The sequence below is a fragment of the Sminthopsis crassicaudata genome, chromosome X, assembly GCF_048593235.1.
Source record: "Sminthopsis crassicaudata isolate SCR6 chromosome X, ASM4859323v1, whole genome shotgun sequence".
Lineage (NCBI taxonomy): Eukaryota > Metazoa > Chordata > Mammalia > Dasyuromorphia > Dasyuridae > Sminthopsis > Sminthopsis crassicaudata.
In genome coordinates, this window is record NC_133623.1 from 54,606,513 (window position 1) to 54,629,008 (window position 22,496).

General features: G+C 36.0%; 1 protein-coding gene across 7 annotated transcripts in view; it reads left to right on the forward strand.

The window, feature by feature from the left end:
- The window catches only part of TENM1 (teneurin transmembrane protein 1), a 3,105,198-nt gene that overhangs the window by 1,842,165 nt on the left and 1,240,537 nt on the right, over nt 1-22,496 (forward strand). For all 7 annotated transcript variants that reach the window (XM_074277949.1, XM_074277947.1, XM_074277946.1 and 4 more), the window contains one exon: nt 4,778-4,855. The gene's annotated coding sequence lies outside the window, so the exon portion shown is untranslated. The remainder of the gene's footprint in view (nt 1-4,777; nt 4,856-22,496) is intronic.

The window sequence follows — 22,496 nt, forward strand, 5'->3', positions numbered from 1 at the left end:
GGAAAATTGTTAAAAAGAAAGGAAAGATGGTGGAGGCATTCCTAAAAGAAAGTTCTTGGATACTGATGGCCCGGCTGAGGTCCAGAAACAACCATGGGGGAGCAAGAAGGAAGTCAGCTCCACTTTTCTGGGAGTCAAAATGAGAGGGGGGTGTCACCCCCATGGAAAAGAATTTCAGAGCAGAGATGTCACTGAGAGAAGCCATGTTTCACTTAGAAAAAAAAAAAAAAAGGTGGGGAGAGGTGTATGCAATCTATCTTATAAAGGGGGAGGCTCAGATAGGAGTAGGAAATCTAGCAGATACAACACAAGGGACTGGTGGGAGATGGGAAGTGAAGGTAGCAGTGGAGGTGGAGAGCACAGGAGGAGGAGCAGCCTGGGATTTTGGGAGTAAATTCGAAGGAGCTCCTAGAAAGGAGAAGCATTATGTAGTTACTGGGAAAGGGGAACTTCCAGTTTGAGTATTGGCTCGAGGATGACTCCCCAGAACAACATCTCTCTGCCCAGGTGTGACTGATTGCAGCCGGGCTGCCCAAGGATCTAGGCCTTGGGTTTCCGGTTTCTGAAAGTTTCTGTCCAGGTGTGGTTGATTACATCCAGGAGGACAAAGGGCCAGGTAATGGGGGTTCCTAGAAACTTCTGCTCAGGTGTGATTGATTTCTGCCCTGTGTACGGAGGGAGCCTTGGCCTTTTTGGTGAGGGGATCCTTGAAACTTCTGCCCAGATGTAGCTGATTGTGGTCATCCTGGTGAATTGAGGCAGTTTCTGAAGGTTGCGGACCAGTGAGGGTAGGATATTTTTTGGCATTTTCATGCCAAATAACCTTGTGTTTCCTCCAGCTTTAGATTTCTTTGAGTCTCTTTCTCTTCTGAAGAAGAAATATGTCTTTTCCTGAGGTGGTCTTGACAGCCAAAGCCTCTTTCAGATAAGCCATTGATCAAGCCTTTATCAAGAAGTGCAACCCAGGATATGGAGGTGTAAAGGGGCCATTTTCCCTCCCCTCCCCTTGCTGTCACTTTAGAGGGTGATGTAGGACCCTGACAATGTCTGTTGTATTTACAGGTCAAGTCACAAGGGTTAATGGAATAAAAACAGAAAATGAAAAGTAAAACTTAGAATTATGTACTCAGGGTGGGAGTGAGGCTCTTATACTGAGGCCAAGTGGCAATCAGTCTTTAAATTACCAACATGGGAGCCGATCCGACTCCCTCATTTCTGTAACCGTGATTCCTCTCGTTTCTATCTCTTCTCTTCTTCAGAGTCTATGCCACATGCAGCTTCCCCCTGATTGCTGACACTGGTAAATGGGGTTCAATGAGATGCTAATATAGTAGGCAGTCCCAGCTTTTTTATTTCCATCAACGGACTAGAATTGTGTATAAATTTGCATGGAACAGGTTTTTTTGATTTTTTTCTCATTGTCCCTCCCCTCCCTTTGTAAGATACCATTGCCCACTATGGGTCTCGGCTAGTGCCCCTTTGTCCATGTCAGAGACCAGTTATTTACTTCTACATAGAGCAGAGCCTTCATATAATACCCACCCATCCCAGTGTTCATTATAAAATGAGTATAATGTATAATATATATATATTATAATATTATATAATTATATATTATTATATATAATTTTACATATAATTATATAATATATAATAATGATATAATAATAATATGTAATTGTATATATGTTATATACATATATAATTATTTATAACATATAACTATATGATTATATATCAATATATAATATATTATATATAAATATATAACATTATAACATATATATATATATTATACATTATATTCATTGTATAATGAGACTATCTCTGACCCTGCAGCTCTTGCATCTAAGCCATCATCTTTATCATAAGATCTCAGTTATACTTTAAGGTTGGCAAAGCACTGATGTAGATGATCTCATTTCAAGCCTTACCATGACCCTCTGGGGTAGGGGCTATTTTTATGAGCATTTCAATTTAAGAGACGACGGAGGCTTAGCTCTGCATGATTTAAACCTAGACCTTTCTGACTTAAAATTCAGTACTCTGTTATACCATATTGCCCCTCCCAGTCCCAAGGTCCCTAAATTTGCATACTGCAGGATTCCATTCTCTGTGGTTCCCCATTCTCATCCCTGGAACCCCGAGGTCAAGCTCAATGTCATTCAGTCCCCCAAACAGCTCCCATCTAAGATAGTCTAGCTTTGGGCCCATAGGACTGGGAAGCTGGGAACTACAGGGAGGAGGAACAGGGTGGGTCATAGAGAATCAGAGATGAGAAAGGGCCATACCACTTCACGAAGTTTTTGGAATTCATGTCCATCCAGCTTCTTGCCTCTTTCTGACAGGGAAGTTGTAGGTAAATTGTGAATGTGTACCATTATATGCTAGACTATAAGCATCATGAGTATGATACTAGGTCTCCTTTTTTAAGAGTGTCTCTTCTAGTAGTTAGCACAGAATTTTGCACTTTGTAGATTCTGAATAAATGTTTGTGAAATTCTATTGTATTATCTATATGTAGAGTGTATTTTCCATTTCTATTAAGATGGGATGACATATGCTGCAAACATCATTTCTGTTCAACTTGGAAAGAAGGGAAAGGGGCTATTTTTGGGTTTGGGGATTTGGGGAAACATAGTTACACTAGGAGAGATGAACTATCTTTTTTTTTAGCCTGGTACTAAGGAGAAGAATATATTTTGCCACTAATAAAAAACTTTTCATTATTATATTTTGTGTGTGAATATAGTATACAGATTTGCTACAGCATGTATTGTTATGAGACCCGAGAAAGCCCCGATCTCCTACAACTCAACCCACACTACCCAAGTTCACTCAGAGATTGCCAAATATTTAACACAATTTGAACTGAATTTCAAATTTAAAGGTGGGAGGGAGTGGTATTGAAAAGAACTATCAGATTCTTAGTAAAAAGTCAAGGGATCAATAAAGCCTTTCCCATTACAACTAATTTCCAATTACGAAGCCTGTAAGGAGGGGCCTTTTCAGTTCAGACTGAAGAATTGTTATGAAGCGTGATGTTTATAGGAAGATACTATCCGGGTTTCCATCCATTAGAAGCTCACCAGGAGAATTGAATAAGCACTCATATCTTTGGCTAAACTAAGAGAACTAGAAGTTGAAGGAAGAAAATGATCAAGTGAAATTTCATGACAAGAAATCCTTGATGGTTTAATACAGTTTTGCCTACATCAGAGAAATTGGACAGCTGCATACTACACTTGGGAAACAGTAATGATGTGCTGAGAGAAAAATCAGAGACCAAGGCAAGTCCTTTACTTTGAAGAAATCTTGGAGAGTCACTTTGACCTGCTCTTCCCTGGACAATTATCTGTTTGTTGTCTACATAAAACTTTGGAGATGACATTAGCCTTTGGTTAAAGAACTGGTACATTTATTCTCCTAGCTTGTCACAAAAAAAAAAAAAAAATTACTGTGTGGTAGCCATTGCTGTCATCTTGGAACCTCTGTGGAGTATCTCCATGGTCTATGTCTCACTTTATTATAGGAAACAAAAATAAAGAACAACACGCAGAAAGCAAAATACTGCCCTTGGTGAAGTTGAGAATAATTTAATTATTTACTCTCATTCTCTATTCCCAACCCCGCTTGTGTAGCCAGACCCATGCTGGATAATGCAGTCCGTCCGCTGCCCTGGCATGTAAGGTGCATTTTAGACTGGGATGTCTGAAGACAGTACCACAAAAAGTATTTGTTTCTGCTCAAGTACTCCAGTGGCTCTGCGGTTTTATTATGAAGTCATTCCCTTTGGTGAAACAGATTACAAGCCGTTTATGCTTGCCCATCCTTTGTCCCTCTTGTCCATGATTTTCCATAATTTCCCTGCAGAAATGTGAATGTGTACCATTATATGCTAGACTATAAGCATCATGAGTATGATACTAGGTCTCCTTTGTGTTGCAGCCTTCCTTGTCTTCTACTGATTTCTCAAAGATCCCAGTGCTCTTACCAAATGAATAACCAGTTTTATTTTTTAATTAGATATTTTTTTGAGAAGCTCCTTTATCTGGTTTCTCTTATCTCATTTACAAGGGGTTGCATCCTGTTGATATACCCTGTGCATCTCTTCATTCTATCCTAAACTTCAGTTCTTGAATCTAATGATGTTTGTGAAATTGTATTGTATTGTCTATATATAGAGTGTACTTTCCATTTCTATTAAGTTGGGATGGCATATGCTGCAAACATCATTTCTGTTCAACTTGGAAAGAAGGGAAAGGGGCTATTTTGGGTTTGGGGATTTGGGAAAACATAGTTAGACTAGGAGAGATGAACTATCTTTTTTTTAACCTGGTACTAAGGAGAAGAATATATTTTGCAACTAATAAAAACTGTTCATTATTATATTTTGTGTGTGCATGTAGTATACAGATTTTGCTACAGCATGTATTGTTATGAGATTTAAATTTACATTTTATTTAAATCATACAATTTGGTTTTTTCAACAAGCTGTTGAAGGAGGCATGGATGTGTGTGTGTGTATGTGTATGGTGCATGTGTAATTATGGGTATCATTATCACTCCCTTGTTAGCCCTACTGAAATGCTGCTTTGAGGGAAGATGGGGAGGAATAATTGCTGGGAAAGGTTTACAACAGTGGGATCTTCTAAGTCTATGATTCCCACCAGTCTTGAATGATACTTTCTTGTAAGCAGATAAGAATTTCAAAACATAAGCACTATAATGGATATTTTATAAATGTCAAATAATTGATGTGTATTCTTTATTACAGAGATGATGCTTAATGATTCCACTCAGACCACCTGTGAATTCTCTTGAGCCTCTTCGAATGTCTTCTCCTGGTCTTTCGGTAAGTCAGTTCTTTTTTGCAAAGCAGTTATAAACAAATGCTTCAACATGCTAATTAAAAACAAAACAAAACACCAAAGAGGATTTTAGCTCCAGCTCTAAAATCTCTAAACACCCTTAACCCATATTGCAACCAAATTATGTCCCTGTAGTCAGTGTTGAGCTTACAGATCAATCTAATCTGAATCTTTTTGGTAACTGGTTGTAGTGCTATTTCTAATATTCAGACATTTAAGACCAGAAAAAAATGCCTCCTTCTTTTTCCTCCTTTTCTCCCTCTTTCGCACTCACTAATTCACCCCACTCTTCCATTTCATATTTACATTCATGAAAATGCATACTTGCCTCCATTTTCAAGACAGAAAATTCTAAGAAGGGGCATACAGATGTTCATATTTTTTCCCCTTTATTGACTCCCTCTTTGGTTGATACGACCCTTTCAAACTTAAGCTCTCTGACATTGTCCATTCACTGACTACAAGCCTTTTTGCTGTATGCATTTGCTTTCCCGAAAGGAGACCAGAACTAGAAAGTAGTGGGTGAGCATATAGGTGCTTCCGTTATATGTGCACATCCCCCTCTCACTGAAACTAAACGTCTATAAAAAGAGGACCATTTTTAGTCTGCCATTTATTAGCATTCAAATAAATTGTGCTTCTTTAACTTGCAATTTGATTTTTTTGAACACTTTCTCATAAACAATTTTTAGAGATTTATTACTTCACATATGTTCAGTTGTCCAAAAAAATTTGGACTACAAAGAAATACAGAGGGTATTGGAGTTTGTGCAATTTACACTTTTATGATCATCATTGTCTTTGATCAATTAATCATGAGGAAAAGAATCTGACAAGATGGAGAGTTTATTGAATAGTGATGAGCTGAGATGTTAGGAATATTGCAAGCCAACTGAGACTTGTTTGATAAAATCAATCATTCTGAAGAATGCTATTTTTTGTTAACTATTTCAAGTTCTATGACATAGTCACGTTACAACCTATAAAGAACTAGGCGATAATCACTACTCCAACTCATCCTGAAAGTAGATCTCCTGTCAAATTTAATTATTTCAAATTATGAGTTTGAAATTATAAGATAAAATCTGTTTCTGAACTTGTATGTTTTAAGAAAGTCAGTCAATATATTTGCACTAAAGAAGGGTGTATTGTTGGTTCTAGAGATGCTCTTTTGCTTTTGAGTGCTGCAAAAATGTGAAAATGCCATCTTTGGTCCTTTTCCAGCCGGACATGCCCTTTCAGTTGTTGTTATTTTTTGTCTTAGAAGTCGGGATGGATTTCATTATATCTTCTAAACACTGTCACCTATCTTTCATGATCAATGATATAACTTATTGAGACAGCTGACTAAGATTGAAGATAGTCTGTGACCAGGAAGCAGAATTTTCTTGGGCCATCAATAAGGGACACATTTAAGGATTAAATCAGCAAACATGTACTCATTAACTCTGTGGCGTTTCAAATTGAGGCAGGTCCCACAGAACATAATGCTAGGGGGCTAAGTAGAGAATTGATCTATTTAATACCTACACAGTGTAGCCTCTGGCCCATTCCATGTCTCTGGCTATATTGTGACATGCAGTTGTCACACTAGGATTAAGTGGTATAGAAAATAGATTTAGACTTTAGATGTGGAACCAAGATGGCAAAGTAAAGAAAGCACTCATTGGACTTTCTCTCGACATTCCCCTCCAAATAACTTTAAAACTAATGTTTCATATCAATTTCTGGAGCAGAGAAAGATAACAAAAGGTAAAAAGTATAACATTTTCCCAGTCCAATACAGCTTAGGAGGTTGGAAAAAGAAACCTGTGATGTGGAGGTAGAGGCTGGCCCAAAACCCATTTGGATGAATCATCATTGGTGGAACCAAGTAGTAGCAACAGAAGCTGCAGCAACTTCAGGAAGTCTCAAGCCAGAGATAGTAAGGGCACCTCAACTGGCCCAAAAGAGATTTTATATATATACATATAGATATATAGATATAGATATATCTATATATCTATATCTATATCTCTCTATATATAGATATAGAGAGATATAGATATAGATATAGATATATAGATATATCTATCTATATATATATATATATCGATCTCTCTCTCTCTCTCTCTCTATATATATATATATATATCGATATATCTATATAGATATATATATAGATATGTATATGTGTATAGATATAGATATAGATATAGATATAGATATAGATATAGATATAGATGTATTATATAAGAGGAAGAGATACTGGCAACTCCATTGCCTAGGCTGTCATTTCTGAGTGAAAGTTCAAGAGTGGAAAGGAGAACTTTCACAATGGAAGGGAAGTACTGCTTTTGGTTACGAGGGATTAGGGATCCTGAGGAAGAGTATCAATTCTGGATCCAAGGGATTAGGGACCCTGAAGAACAAAAAATATCTGAACTAATGAATGAATGTTAAACTAAAGCTTTAGCTTAATAATAGTCACATTAAAAATGAAAATACAGTGATTCGAAGACAATGGTATTTGTGTTTTATTGTGCAAATTATTCAGAATTTACAGAAGCTACTTTGACAAGGAAATGCATACTCTTAAATGAATACAAATAATTTCCCTGCTTTAGAGCTATCAGATAATTCTAGCAGTTAATTCCATAATTAATATCTACCTGTATGTCAAACACGATGTTACATACTGCCAGAACCCAAAATGTGGAATTCGTTTATTACACTTTATAGGACCAACATGGAATAAACAATTAAGTATGATAAGTGAACAAATTCTACAAAATATTATAAATTCTACCGCTTGCAAAGCGGAGCAAAAGAATCATCTAAGTGAATCCAAGTCAATGAGGGAAGACTTTACAGTGAAAAGATTTGAAAAGGGTTTTAAAGAAACTGATGGACATTTTTGAGAGAGATGCAAGAGAGAGAGATGTGAAAGGGTAAGATTTGGACCCACATGGGTAATGTCTTTTGATTGTGACTCAGTCAGAATGATTAGAATATATTTGTGTTTTGGGTCTTTTCATACACATCCATTTATACAGTCAGATATGTGAGAAGAACCAATGGTCTTTGAATACTGAATAGAATTATCAAATTTTCCTTTGTAGCTAACTAGATTTATAAAACTATATTATTTTTCGTATCTGGGAACGAGCAAATGGCAACCTTTTTTGTTGTTGTTTGCCAGCATTATATAACTTTAAAGTCTTTATAATTACTAACATATCAATATCTTTCCATTTTGAGAGGAAATGAACAGTATAACCAATTTTAATTATAACATTGTAAATGGGAAATATATTTTCAGTCTATAAATAATAGTTTTCTTTGTATTTTCAGTTCAGGCTAGATGTTTGCTGACATTAGAATCTTCACTTTTACCCCTTGGTACCCAAGGAGTAACGTATACTCTTGTCCAAAGGTTTCACAGAAAGTAACATAATAATTGGAGGCAGGCTAAAAGGTATAACGGTTTTTACATCTGGTATTTGTTCAGATAAATTATGTTGAGCCCTTTCTTTGCCCATCTTTCCTCTGCACTAGCTGCTGTTCTGCCAAAGGCCTTCTCTAAAGTGGGGATGATATATCTTTATTGCTTCTTTGGGTGCACACTTGGACAATTATTCTGTCTGCAAATATGATTATCTGTATCTGGATAAAAAAAAGAAAGTTGTTTTCCACCCTGACTTGGGCACTGTGTTTGTGAAATCATGATTTTTAGGAAGATAATTTGAATTCTGAATTTCTTGAGGAAAATTCATGAATGTGAAATGATCTGTGTCTCTGCTTTGGGTGATAGAAGGTTAATTTGGCTTTGCTGAATTTTTTATGAAACTCTTTGCGTGAAAATAACTTACTAGTGGAACAGGTCTGAAATAGGCCAGTCCAATAGTTCAAGTTTAAGATTGGAATGAAATGTGATGGTTGTGGTTCATCAACCGTTAACAAAATAAGGATTACTGAAAAAGATACTGAGTAAGGATATGGCACTTGGCCTAGATAAATGTGGCCCCACAACTAACTAACTTCATATCTCGTAGGCCCCTCTCAGCAAAACTCCTTGAGAAATCTTTGTGTATAAAATGTTTCCACTTCCTCGCCTCTTGCTTTCTTCTAAATACTCTGCAGTATGGTTTTTGAACTTATGATTAAACTGAAACTGTTCTTCCCAAAGTTATCCATGATTCCTCAATTGCCTAATCCAATGTTCTTTCTCAGTCTTGCTTCTTGGGCTCTCTGCAGCATTTGATACTGCTAATCACCTTCCTTCTGAACACTGTCTTCACTAGCTTTTTGGGATGCTGATCTTTCTTTTTTTTTTTTTTCCCCATCAGTCTGACTGCTCCTTCTGGTTACCTTTGCTGGTTCTTTATTCGCATTGTACCCATTAACACAGATATCTTTATGACTCTGACCTGGGAAAACCTGCCAGTATTTCAGAGTTCATCTTCATTTCAGATCCTTCCGGGATAGAAAGAAAACACTTTATGGGACTATGGTTCCCAAAACTCTCACTTAGATTTCAGAGATTTTCCTGCCTGCAGGGAAATCATTTTTAATATCCAATTAGACTTTGTGAAAAGCTTCAGAAGTGTAGAAGTTCATCTGGGCTGAAAAATCGTGGAAGGTTCACTATTGCGTCATGAATACATACCTTGGGGAGACCATAGATTTCAACACAATTATTTTGGTCAACAAGTAGCTGCCCCACTTACCTCCTCATCAATTTCCTACTGAGATTTTAAATTGGATTCCTAGTATTGAGGTTGGGAAGGGGACCCCAAAAGTTTGGGGTCACAGACTGGTATTCAGAGGTGTCTCAAAAGAATTTGCAGGCTTGAACCTACCTCCTTAGCCAAGGAGCAAAGTTTATTCTAATAGTAAGGCCATAACAAAGTGTGTTTCAGCAGAGAAACAGAAGCAAGGAGATACATTTACCCAGCTTTCAGTCATTGATATGCTAATTCCATGGCTCTTAGGTAGAAAGGAGGAGTGGTCTCTGGAGTTTGGTTATCCCTGACCAACAGATTATCTGACATTCAGCAATGAATTGAGGAGTGGTCTTTTCACTATTGCCTCAGGAGTTTGATCTGTGGGACTATCCTGAGAATAGAAGCTATCTGACTAAGGAGTGATCAGAATCTGACACACATGGGAGTTTCCTGAGGCAGACTCCAAACCCAGAAGATCTGGAATCATTGACATATTGCCAAAATGGAAAGCCCCCCCCCCTAAAATCAGGGGACCACAAAATCACCTTACATCACTAGAAACATATTAACCTTGGTGTGTTTAAAACAACTGATTATCTTTATCACCAAACCCTCCCCTCTTTCAAACTTTGTTTTTTTATTTTCAGTTCCAGATTTTTCCTTCCCTCCCAAATCTCCTTCACAATATGAAATCGTTTTAAATCATGCAAAATATATTTCCATATCATCCATATTTCCAAAAAAGTCAAGAAAAATAAATTGATCAAATTCTATTTTAATTTGCACTCGGGGTTCTTAAGTTCTCTCTTTGGAGGTGGAGAGCACTTTTTATTGAGTCCTTCTGAATTGAATCATTGTCTTGATCAGGTAAGAAGCTAAGTCTTTCACAGTTATCATCCTAAAATATCCATGTTACTGTGCATATTGTTCTTTTAGTTCTGCTCACTTCACTTTGTATCAGTTCAAGTAAGTCTTTCCAGGTTTTTCTTTAACTAGCCTGCTCATCATTTCTTTATAGCATAGTAATATTCCATCACAATCTTATACCACAATGTATTGAGCTGTTCTCCACTTGGATTTGTAATTTTTCACCGTTACAAAAAGAGTTGCTATAGATATTTGTGTAGCTATAGATTGTTTCTCTTTAATTGCTTTTGGATATAGATTTAGTAATGGTATTGCTGCCTCGACGAGTATGCACAATTTTTTAGCCCAGAGTTCTGTATTTCTCTCAGAGTTGTACCATCCTCAAACCTACCAAATTTTCAATTTAGGTTTTATCCAGAATTCTGCATTTTTTCTCACACCACATGTCCAAGCACTTGCTAATTCTTATCGTTTTTAGTTTTATAACATCTCTCACATCTGATCATTCCCACTTAATTTAGGCCTTCCTCACATTTCACTTAAATTATTGCAATGACCTCCTAATTGGTCTTCCTGTCTCAGGTCTCCTACCACTCCAGTTTTTGTACTTCAATCCTGAATACCTGGGACTGTGTCCGGCACATAATAAATAGGTGCTTAATAAATGATTGTCTATTAGATAATGAATAGATAAATGCCTTAGGAGGACAGCATATGGTCTTTACTGCTCTCTGTTCAGCTAGTAGTTGTATCAATACTCCACATCAGGAAACCACAAGCTCCCACTATTTACTTAACTCTTCTTTGCCTGGTTTCTCTCATTTGAACTCTGACTTGTTTCATTGTGGTGAATCATCTGTGATTCTTCATCATTCTACACTGGATCACAAGTAGCTCCTACCCCCTCTGAGAAGTCAGATCCCTTTTCTTTAGGTAAAGCTTCACTCACAGAGTGGTTAGACATAGATTTTAATAATCCTCCTTGTGCCATGCTGCTCAATGTATAAGGTGAATTAGTACACTTTCATGGTGTATATTTACAGGATATTAACTTGTCAAAACTCCAGCCTTCGCCTTTATGGAAATGTAAAATCAAATGACCACCATTGCTAATCAGATGAATGTAAGGGGCTGAAACTCTTGAGTCAATGCACTGAGGTGGGACAATGGAGCTCTTGAGGCTAGTTACTGATTGGGCAATACTGTATAAGAATATGCTTGGAAAATGGCCCTTCCCACTATCCTGTGCTGGCCCATCCCTTTGGTGTATACAGAGAATTGTGGGAGGGACTAGGAGGTCCTCCTGACTTAAGGGCTAGTGCTCTATCCACTGCACCACCTAGCTGCCCCCATGAGATTTTCTTGACAAAAATACTGGAGTGAATTGCCCTTTGATTTTCTTATGGATTAGGGCAAACAGGGTTAAATGATTTGTCCAAGATCATATAACTGATTCTATGCCTAGAACTCTCACCACTGAATCACTTAAATCCTGCTATAAAATTTAACAAGCAATATTTATTTTCTGTATGCCTGTATCCTTCCCACCTAGTCAGAAAAAGTCTCTCATCATGATCACCTGTTATCTCTTTGTTTGCCTCCTAAAATCTTTTACACTTTATTTAAGCATCTTAATCCTATTTGACCTTAGAAATATATTGAAACCGTGTAAACGTGTTCCTTTTATCCTTCATAATCATAAAGATAATACTTAAGATCTTAAAACAGTTTATGGTCAAGTTTCTGTACCTACAGAAATAGATAATGAGATATATATAAAAAAAAAAAATTCCTCACCAGTAAGACAGCTTTTTAGTGATAAATTCTTTAGCTAAATACTCCTACTTCAGTTGACAATTTCACGTATTTGGATGGTCCTTAGCGTGGTGTGGTTCCCTTCTACATCATTAGTAACAGTATCAGAAGAACTCAGGATGGTTCCCATGGAAAATCAAGTGATGGAGTTGGCAGAACTGCTTTTATCATAGATCTCAATATACATAATTAATTCCATGTCTCATTCAGTCATTTCACATTGTAATCTGTGAAATAATCATATACAAAATGATGGCCATGAAATGATATGCAGATTATATACTGACTTTTTTTGCAGAAGATAAAAAAGTAAAGAATTTCTACAAAGAATTCAATAAGACCCACCTAATTAAATCAAGAGAAATTATAATAAATGTACAAATGTGGTCATAATAGACAGTGGAAAATGTTGGAAAACATGGATCAGGAATATGATTCAAGAAATGACAAAAGCTTATAGAACGCATAGAAGACTCACACCCATTTAGAAAATGAATACATTTTTAAGAAGAAAATATGGAGGCACTGATATGATAAGCAACCAAATATATATATATATATATATTTTATTGTATTATTTATCTTTATTTCTTTATTTTTAATTCTTATTATTATTTATATTTTAACCACTAGAAAATAATTGGTTACTGATGTGGAAATAATTTTCGGATCAACTGTATGGTCAGGCTACTTGACTCGTTAGAAGAAGAATGAAAATCAATACCCAATTAGAAGAAATAATAAGAAGAAAAAAATGAGGCAATTTCTACCTCATTTATTTGAACAAGTCATTTAACTCTGAAAAATAGTAGATTGAGGAACAGACATTGACAAAGACTATAACTATTTCTTAAGCTAGATGAAAAATGTAAATTACTTGCCATCATGATGCCTCCAAAACTCTAAAATTCACTTTAGAAAGCAAATACTTGATCTCTTTGCTAACCAGAACAATATTGAAGCCAAGAGAAATATGAATTTAGAAATCAAACTGGCTTGTGGGAATTTATGATAATGATAGAAAAGCAATATTACCCTATAAAATATTAAGAAACAATGTGGAGATGGCAGGGAGAAGTTTATTTACACTTTGGTTAAGACCTAGTCATTCAGATTAGGAAAATAAGGAATAGTCTACCTGTCAGGTCTTTGGAGATGGGAAGAATTTATGGGCAAAGAAGAACTAAAAAATATTATAAAATTCAAAATTTATTGCAAAATTTTATATAAACAAAATCAATGCGGCCAAAATTAGAAAGGAAGCAGAAAGCTGGGAAGCAATTTTTACAGCCAGTGTTTTGAATAAAGGCCTCATTTCTAAAATGTGTAGAGAAATTACTCAAATTCATAAGAATATAAGTCATTCTCCAACTGATAAATGCTCTAAGGATATGAACAATTTTCAGAGACTTAAAATAAAATCATTTCTAGTCATATGATAAAATACTCTAAATCACTATTGATTAAAGACAAATTAAGGCAACTTTGAGATACCACTGCATGCCTCACAGATTGGCTAAGATGATAGGAAAAGATAAATGATAAATGTTGGAACTTATGTGGGAAAATTGAAACTGCCATATTGTGGCGATTGTTGATGGAGTTGTGGACTTATTGACCTATTCTGGAGAATAATTTGGAACTATGACCAAAGGGCTATAAACCTATGTGTACCCATTAATTTAGCAGTACCACTACTGGGTCTGTAACACAAAGAAATAATAGAAGAGGGGAAAAAAAACTCACTTGTGTAAAAATTTTTGTAGCAGCTCTTTTTGTAGTGTCAAGGAATTAGAAATTGAGGATGATCATCAATTGTGTATATAAAGGTAACAGAATTTTGTTCTACAAGAAATGATGAGCACTCTAATTTCAGAAAAGCCTGGAAAGACTTACATGAATTGATGCAAAGTGAAGTAAGTGGCAACAAGAGAAGATTGTACACAGGAACAGCAATATTATTTGTGTTGTGATGGATTTGGCTCTTTTCCATCAACAATGAGATGATTCAAGGCAATCCCAATAGAATTGTTATGGAAAGTGCTACTTACAGTCAAAGAGAGAACTATTAAGATAGCATTTGAATCAGAGCATAGTATTTTCAACTTTTGGGAGGTTGTTTTTTTTTTTTTTTTTGATTGTGTGTGTGCATGTGTGTGCAATGTGGCAAATGTGGAAAGAGGTTTAGAAAAATTACACATGTTTAATCTATATCAAATTTCTTGCTGTTTTAGAGATGGGAAGAAGGGAGAAGAGGGAGAAAAATTTGGAGCACAAGGTTTTGCAAAGGTGAAGGTGAAAATTTCCTTTGCATGTATTTGGAAAAATTAAATGCTATTACAATTTTTAAAAAGCAATGATCAGACTGATTTCAGAAAAGTTTGGGAAGACTCGAATTGATGCTAAGTGAATTGAGCAGAACTAACGGAACATTATACACAATAGCAAAATTATGTTATGATCAGCTATGCAGTGATTTAAGATAATTCCAATAGACTGGAGATGGAAAATGTCATCCACAACCAGAGAGAGAACTTTGGAGACTGAATGTCGATCAAAGCGTAGTATTTTCACCTTTTTTGTTTGAGAATTTTTTTCCACTTTTGTTCTGATTTTTCTTGCACAATATGACAAATATGGATGTACATTTTAAAATACTGTACATGTATAACTCATATCAGATTGCTTGCTCTCATGGGGAGGGGGGAGATAAAGGAAGGAGAAAAAATATGGAATACAAAATCTTACAAAAATTAATGTTGAAAATCATCTTTTCATGTTATTGGGAAAATAAAATACTATTGAGTATCTGGAAAAAAGATTTCTATAAACAAACTTTTTTCCCCATTACTGATGGTAGAGCCATCATGGTTCATGGTGAGTAAATGAAAATGAGACTGAGAAAAACAAAGACCTAGAAAAATAGATGGGATAGATTAAATATATAAATCAGTGGTCCCTGCTAGAACCAATGCAATGTTGAGGGCATTGAATACCACTTAAGAAATGGGTGTGAGTTAGAGCCACAAAAAGATGAAAGATTTATTTGAACACAACCATAATTAAAGGATGTGAACAAATAGTTCTGAGTTGAAAAGAAATGCAAAGTAATAACTATATGAAAGAATGTTCCAATTCAATAATGAAATGAGAAATTAAAATGAAAAAACTTTGAGAATTCATCATATACCTAGACAATTGACAGAGATTGCAAAATATAGGAGAGGCATGGAAAAATATAAAGGAAATGGAAAGATGAATGCACAGGGGAAAATCTCAGTAATGGAAAAATACAATATGCAAGTAAATATAGATGGACATACACACATTGTGTGTGTGTGTGTGTGTGTGTGTGTGTGTGTGTGTATCTACAAGGTAGAGGTCTGGGCTGACTTCTTTAGCTTTTCCTTTGAATTTTTGGTGGAGTCTATTAGGTAAAAAGAGTGGGATGTATATTGCATAGGTGCAAGAGGGACATTTTATGACTTTCATAAATATGTATTTATATAATAGTATATGATATTATTTTGAAAATTATCCTCTTCTTCCTCCTCTTTCATTTCCTTTTCATCCTCCCTCTTTCTGACCCTGAGATTTTGTATATGCCAATCCCAGAAACTTGGAGTGTAATGCTGGAGATGTATATGCATGTGTGTGTAGACATACATATATATATATACACACATGCACACACATATATACACAATTTTATACCACCATATTCTCAATTTTCCTAACTTCTAGTATATATATATATAGCATTATAATAATATATGTGGAAGGATATATGTGTGTGTGTGTGTGTACATATTATTCTTAGCTTCTAGTATATCTTCGATCATATTAGTGGATCACATAGATATAATCAAGTTACTTTCCTGTCAATCATTGTTTTATTTCCCAGGTCTTGAGTCTAGTCACCATGCCACTGATCATAGCATTGTCCTCTGTGTCCCAAGCAAACTTTTTAAGCTCCTCTGACAAATGTCTCAGGAAAGGTTGTTTTAATTTAAAACAAGTTTAATTAAGACTCAAATTAGAGGAGTCCCATCGGCCAACCCAGACTCCTCCTAATATGCAGTGTAATTATTGGGATATAATGGGATTCAGGACCATGCAAGTGGACAGATCATCTGTCTGAAAATATGGTACTTCATGTAACTTATGACTACCAGAAAAGAAAGAGAAAAGTGGTGAAAGATCTAAGAAGAAAGAATTCCTTGGAAACTTAAGCATTCTTTACAATAAATACATGCCAGTCAAAGGGATGCAGTGGAACTCTTTGGTTTATTTAAAAAATCATGATAACGACCCGAATATTGTGACAAGATCATAACAAATGTGAAGCAATTATATAGGACCCATTACTTGTATTCTACCCCTTCATGGTATGGGTACTCAAGTTTTCTTTTCTACCAGTAATGGGGAATTAAAACAAATAAACCCTTCTTGAGGCTAATTTTGTAGGGGCAAAAGTAAAGCATTTCCCTCTGAAAGTTTGTCACTTATACTTCTGTTTTGCAAATATACTTACTTATTGCAAAAACAACTGTATGGACATGTATACATATATTGTATTTAATTTATACTTTAACATATTTAACATGTATTGGTCTACTTGCCATTCTACCTGCCATCTTGGGGAGGAGGTGGGGGGAAAGAAGGAAAAAAAAAAATTGGAACAAAAAGTTTTTCAACTGTTAATGCTGAAAAATTACCCATGCATATATCTTGTAAATAAAAAGCTATAATAAAAAAAAGAAAGAAAAAAGAAACTTATTGCAAATATAGTCAATACAGTTATCTTCTTCACTCTTCAGTGTGAGTCACCCTTGGCTAGTGTGTCCAAAGGTATTTTCAGCCTCATGAAATGTAGCATATGGACTAGCTTATTCCATCTCATCAATCCTTCCAACCTTTTGTTTTTCTGAGGCTCTTTTGTGCTCCAGGCACTATACCTCTCCCTTGAAGCACAACTTAGCCCAGTATATTTCTGCAGGATCGGAAGGAGCATTTCCAGCCCACCTTTTGGAATTGTTTGACCTTGCTTCTTTTCTGAACATAAAAGTCTTATTCTCTGCAGAACTGCTGGCAGGATGAGAAACTATCAGTCAATTTTACAGATGCTACAAACACTTCAATTCACTACAAAGTTAACAGTATCATAGTAAATCTCACATTATGGCCTCTATTTCCAAATAATTGACTTAGGAACAAGGATTATTTAGTCCCGTTTCTTGAATGCAGTTGGATTGGTTGGTTCGCAGACGAGTCTATGGCATTAGGAACAAACCTAGTGACATCACAACAAATGTCATTTACTGAATTTTTAAAGCTCAGAAACAATATAATGGTATATTTAAGCCTAGTTCTGAAATTCACGAGGCAGAATATAACATTCTGAGTCAGATTGGTGCCCTTTTCTGCTTACATCAGAAAGATGATTTTAAATTTTAAAAATATTTTATGACAGAGGGCAATTTTGCTACTGGCATCTGTAGCTACTATATTCTTTATGAGTATATTTCTTTCTCCCTCTACCCCACCCATCACAACCATGCTCTGTTACTTATATATGTATTTTGACAAATATTTCATATAGGATTGTTTCCCCATTGTAATGCTGGAGAAACTGAGGCAGGATAGAGATTAGAGAGTATGTCATAATTTATTTAAAAGGGAGAGATGTACTGAGACCAAAGGGATCATGGTTTGGTCCCAGGGCTGAATGAGACTATCATCTCCAAGAATCCAGCCAACAATGTGAGTTCTCAATGACCTATATACACACACTTGGCTCAGATTCAGGGGGTAGACCGAGGCAGGAGCAGAGTTAGGGTGCTGAGAGCAGGAGTGGGACTCTGATAGGGTGGGGTGAGCTTCTGGAGATGAGATGAGATCAGGGGGAGGCACATGGACGAGGGGAGAGGTATCTTGATAAGAAGGTAGCTTGGGAGAGGCATTCAGATATTCTAAAACATAAGATCTTTTATCCTTATCAAATATTCTGATAGAGAGGGAAGGAAACTGAATCAGAACTGGGTCAGGATAATGATGGAAACTGAGAACTGTGGCATAACATCATGAATATTTAGTCTATTCTCAAATTTCTTCTTTCCAGTACTCAAATGATGTTTCATTGAAAAATGAAAATTTATTTAATATTGGCTTATATAAAACAATTCAGGGAAAAATCTGTTTCAGAAAACAAACAAACAAAAAAAAAAAAAACAACACATCACATACATTTTGATGTATTACTTTTGGATTACCGGGTTTTTGAATTTTGTGTATAGGTGTTAGATATACATCTAATATATTATTGAGAAGAAAATCATTAGGCACATGCTTGAAGAATTAATATTTGGGAATCTCACAGAGTAATAACAACTATAAATATTCACTGGCCAATTTCAAGATTAGCAACGAGCTCAGTTCATAATATATCATGTGTAATATTCATAATGCCCCTGTGACCTGTGTAGACTAAACTTAGAAGTTGAATTCTGAAAAGGTTCAAAGAAGTTTCTGACTTTTTAAATGTTTATGACATCAAATAAACAGGATCTTGAAAAGGGAAGGAGATCCTCTAGGGTAGGCTGGGGTAAGATATCTGTGTGGAAAGAGCAGGACTGAATGAAAATGCATAGTTGGATGAGCTAGTGGAGTGGGCTGTTGGATTTCAGTGAGTTGGACTACATGTTCCCCTTCACTACCTAGTGAAAATATCCCAGATGGCTCCAACACAGAGAACATTTCTCCTGTTTGGAGACCAGTGGGTATCTCTATATTTTTTAGAAGTGGAAAAAAAAAAAAAAAAAAAAAGATAACATGGATGGCTGATACTTAAGAAAAGGATTCTTGATCCTTATATAGTACCTTGGAGAAGTTGTTTAAAACAGTTTTATTCTTATTCAAAAATTAACCCCCAAGTGCTGCTATTGTCAGGATCTGCTTGAATAATCTGCCTAAGGGCGTCTTCAATGTTTTCATCCATCTCTTCAGAAAAAGAGGGTGGAAAAAGGTTTAGGATGGCTTTTGTGTCAGAGTGCTCTCCTTTCAATCAAGCTAGTGATGTTTCTTGCCCCTTGCCCTTTTTTCTTCTTTTTAAAAATCTTTTTATATACTCTCCCTATTGCACACCAAAGCTCTTGTTAATGAAAATTGATTTTTGTGCAAGTTACATAGGAGATTCATGTACTTCCCAGCATATAGTAAGTTATTTCTGAGTATAACCTCAGAGAGAGAGAGAGAGAGAGAGAGAGAGAGAGAGAGAGAGAGAGAGAGAGAGAGATTCACATCTAGATGTGTGCATAGAATTGCATGGAAATGCTAAGGGAAGCTGGATGCTCCAAATGAGTGCAGAATAGCTTCACTAGCCCTGGCTGTAATTCCCTAAAGTCTCACTGGAGCTATTTTACTTATGGTCTTTTGTTGGGGAAAGGAGTGTAGGGTTGTTGTTGTTTTTTTATCTTTTTTTTTTTTTTTTTTCTTTTTGAGTAAGGGAAGAGTGTTTGGAGAGTCACGCTAGCATTGTTACAAGAAAGGTCAGGCTTACTTGGTTATATTCTTAACAAAATATCCTATAGATTAACTCCCAGACACTCAGATATTAGCAAGCAAAAACAAAAACAACAACAACAAAAACGTGAACAGAATAAGAATACATAATATTTGGCTGTTTTGACATTTTTGACATTACGTTGTTCTCTTTGTTTTGACATCAAAAAGTAGATCGAATTTGCAGTGTTCATTACACCAATTAGCAGCAGCTTGTCTTGGTAACGGAATGTTGCATGCTTTATATACACATGCATGATAAATATATCAAGTATTCTATGGCCAGCTTTACACATTTCCTTCGGTGTAGCAATGTATTGGCTTTTCTTTTTTTGTTATTTTTTGTTCCCTAACTCACATTAACCCAGAGTCCATCTCTCATCTCGGCAACTTGTACACATTCTCATTTATATCCTTTTTGGTCATGCATGCTAAGTCTGATCTTCCTTCTATATGGTAACCCTTCAGATCTGGCAAAACAATCTTTCCATTTCTATGCTAGACATACAGAATTTCTTCAACTCATTCTTATAAAGCATACTTCCTTGTCCCCTAGTTACCCCAGTAAACTCTAGAACCCTCTCCAGATTTCCAATGGTCAGTGTTAGACATCATACTTGATATATGTGCTCATCAAACTTTTAATGGAGATAACTTCACTATCACTTAATGTACAAGTCTCTCTTGTCTGCAAGATTATCCTGAGGTACTTAAAAAAAATTTTTTTTTCATCCATGTCACTTCACTTTGGATTGTTCTCTCTCCACTAAATTTCTTCAAAGTCCCCTCTGTTCTTCAAAATATCATTCAAAGTTACCTTTTGATAGGTAGTGTTGATGTGGGTTGTGCTCCCTTTAAGAAACTAATCCTTTCAGATGGAATTGTTCCTTTCGGATTCCCAGCCCCTCCTAGCTGATACATTATCAATTCAAGAAGCTAGGACCTTTGATTCACAAATCCTGTCAAAAGGACCCCTTTGAATTCCAATAGGAGACCTGGGCTCTCACAACCCCCACCCAGATCTGAGCCAACTTGGGACACCACCCACAGACCCCTTTCGCTAAATCTCTCATTATAAAAGAGCGAAGCTGTAGCTCTCTCTTTGCAGAGGTTCCTAACATGGCAGCCTTATGCCTGGCTGCCAAGGATCTCTCCATTGGAATCCTATTTCTGGTACCTCTTTGTCTCTACCTTCACCTTTTACTAACTGGACTTTAACTTTACTTCCAAACCCCATAATAAACCTTTTTATCAATCTAGGTTTTCTGGCCTATAAATTCCTTTACAGGGGACTCTGCGCTATCACTAGACTGCATTTAACTATGTATCCTTACACCAAACCAAAAGGGGTTACCCCTTCCTTAACTCTCATCAGTTTCTGATGAATCCAATATAACTGGCCATTTTCTACTCCATATTTTATTTTTTGATTCATTTGTGTTTTTTTTAATATTAACTTCATTTTTGTTAATTCTATATCCCTGATAATATTGAGTCTAATAAGACTTATTTAGTCAAATATTTTTAAGTGCCTGCTTTGTGCCAGGCTGGTTCATTCTCTCTGATGACATGGTCAATGACTAGGGGGAGGTGGCAGTGAGCAGGAGGAGATCAAAACAGAAACATAACTTTCTCTTCTACCCTCTTGGAGATTTGGTTCCCATCATAATCATGCAACCTGAAGTGTAATGCTGGAGATGTGTGTGTGTGTGTGTGTGTGTGTCTGTGTGTGACACACAGACACACACACACACACACACAGACACACACACATACTCCAGTGGCTTAGATAGAGGGGTACAGAGGTAGATTGAGGCAGGGGTGGAGTCAGAGCACTGAGAGCAGGAAACACAGTACTAACAATCTGATTCTGACAGGGTTGGGATAAATTGGGATTACAGAATGGGGAGAGGCACCCAACATTCTGATGATGTCTAGGATAGAAGGTCTTTCTCCTTATCTGGATCATCATGATTAGGAGGGAGGAGTGGTGTTGCAGAACAATTAGGAAATGAGGCAGGACAATTAGGCAAACTGAGTCAGGATAATAAAAGAGAACTGTGACACAACACTTGATGTGTTCACATTTTGCCTGGCTTGCTGTCATTATTGATGAGCAAGTTTTGATATCTTCTTGTTCACTGCCACCTTCCCCTAGTCATTGACCATGTCATCAGAGAGAATGGACTAGCCTGGCACAAAGTAGGCACTTAAAATGTTTATTTGATTGAATAATTCTTATTGTACTCATTTTTTTTCAGGGATATACAACTTACAGAGATGAAATTAATATTTAAAAATCAACAACTGAATCAAAAGTAAACATGGGCCAAGGGAAGCATCTTAGTTTCTTAAGAAGTCATAATATGTGTACCTAGGATATACTATAAGATATTTAATATGTATGGGAATGCCTGCCATCTAGGGGAGGGGGTGGAGGGAAGGAGGGGAAAATTTCGGAACAGAAGGGAGTACAAGGGATAGTGTTGTAAAAAAAAATAAATAAATAAAAAATTACCTATGCATATGTACTGTCAAAAAAAAAAGTTATAATTATAAAAATTATATGTTTCCTATGTGACAATTACCTGCCTTCATTTAATGATCAAAACACTCGTAGTCTCAAATTGTTTGTTCATATCTACTTTATTCTTTTTATACATTTATTGATTTAGCT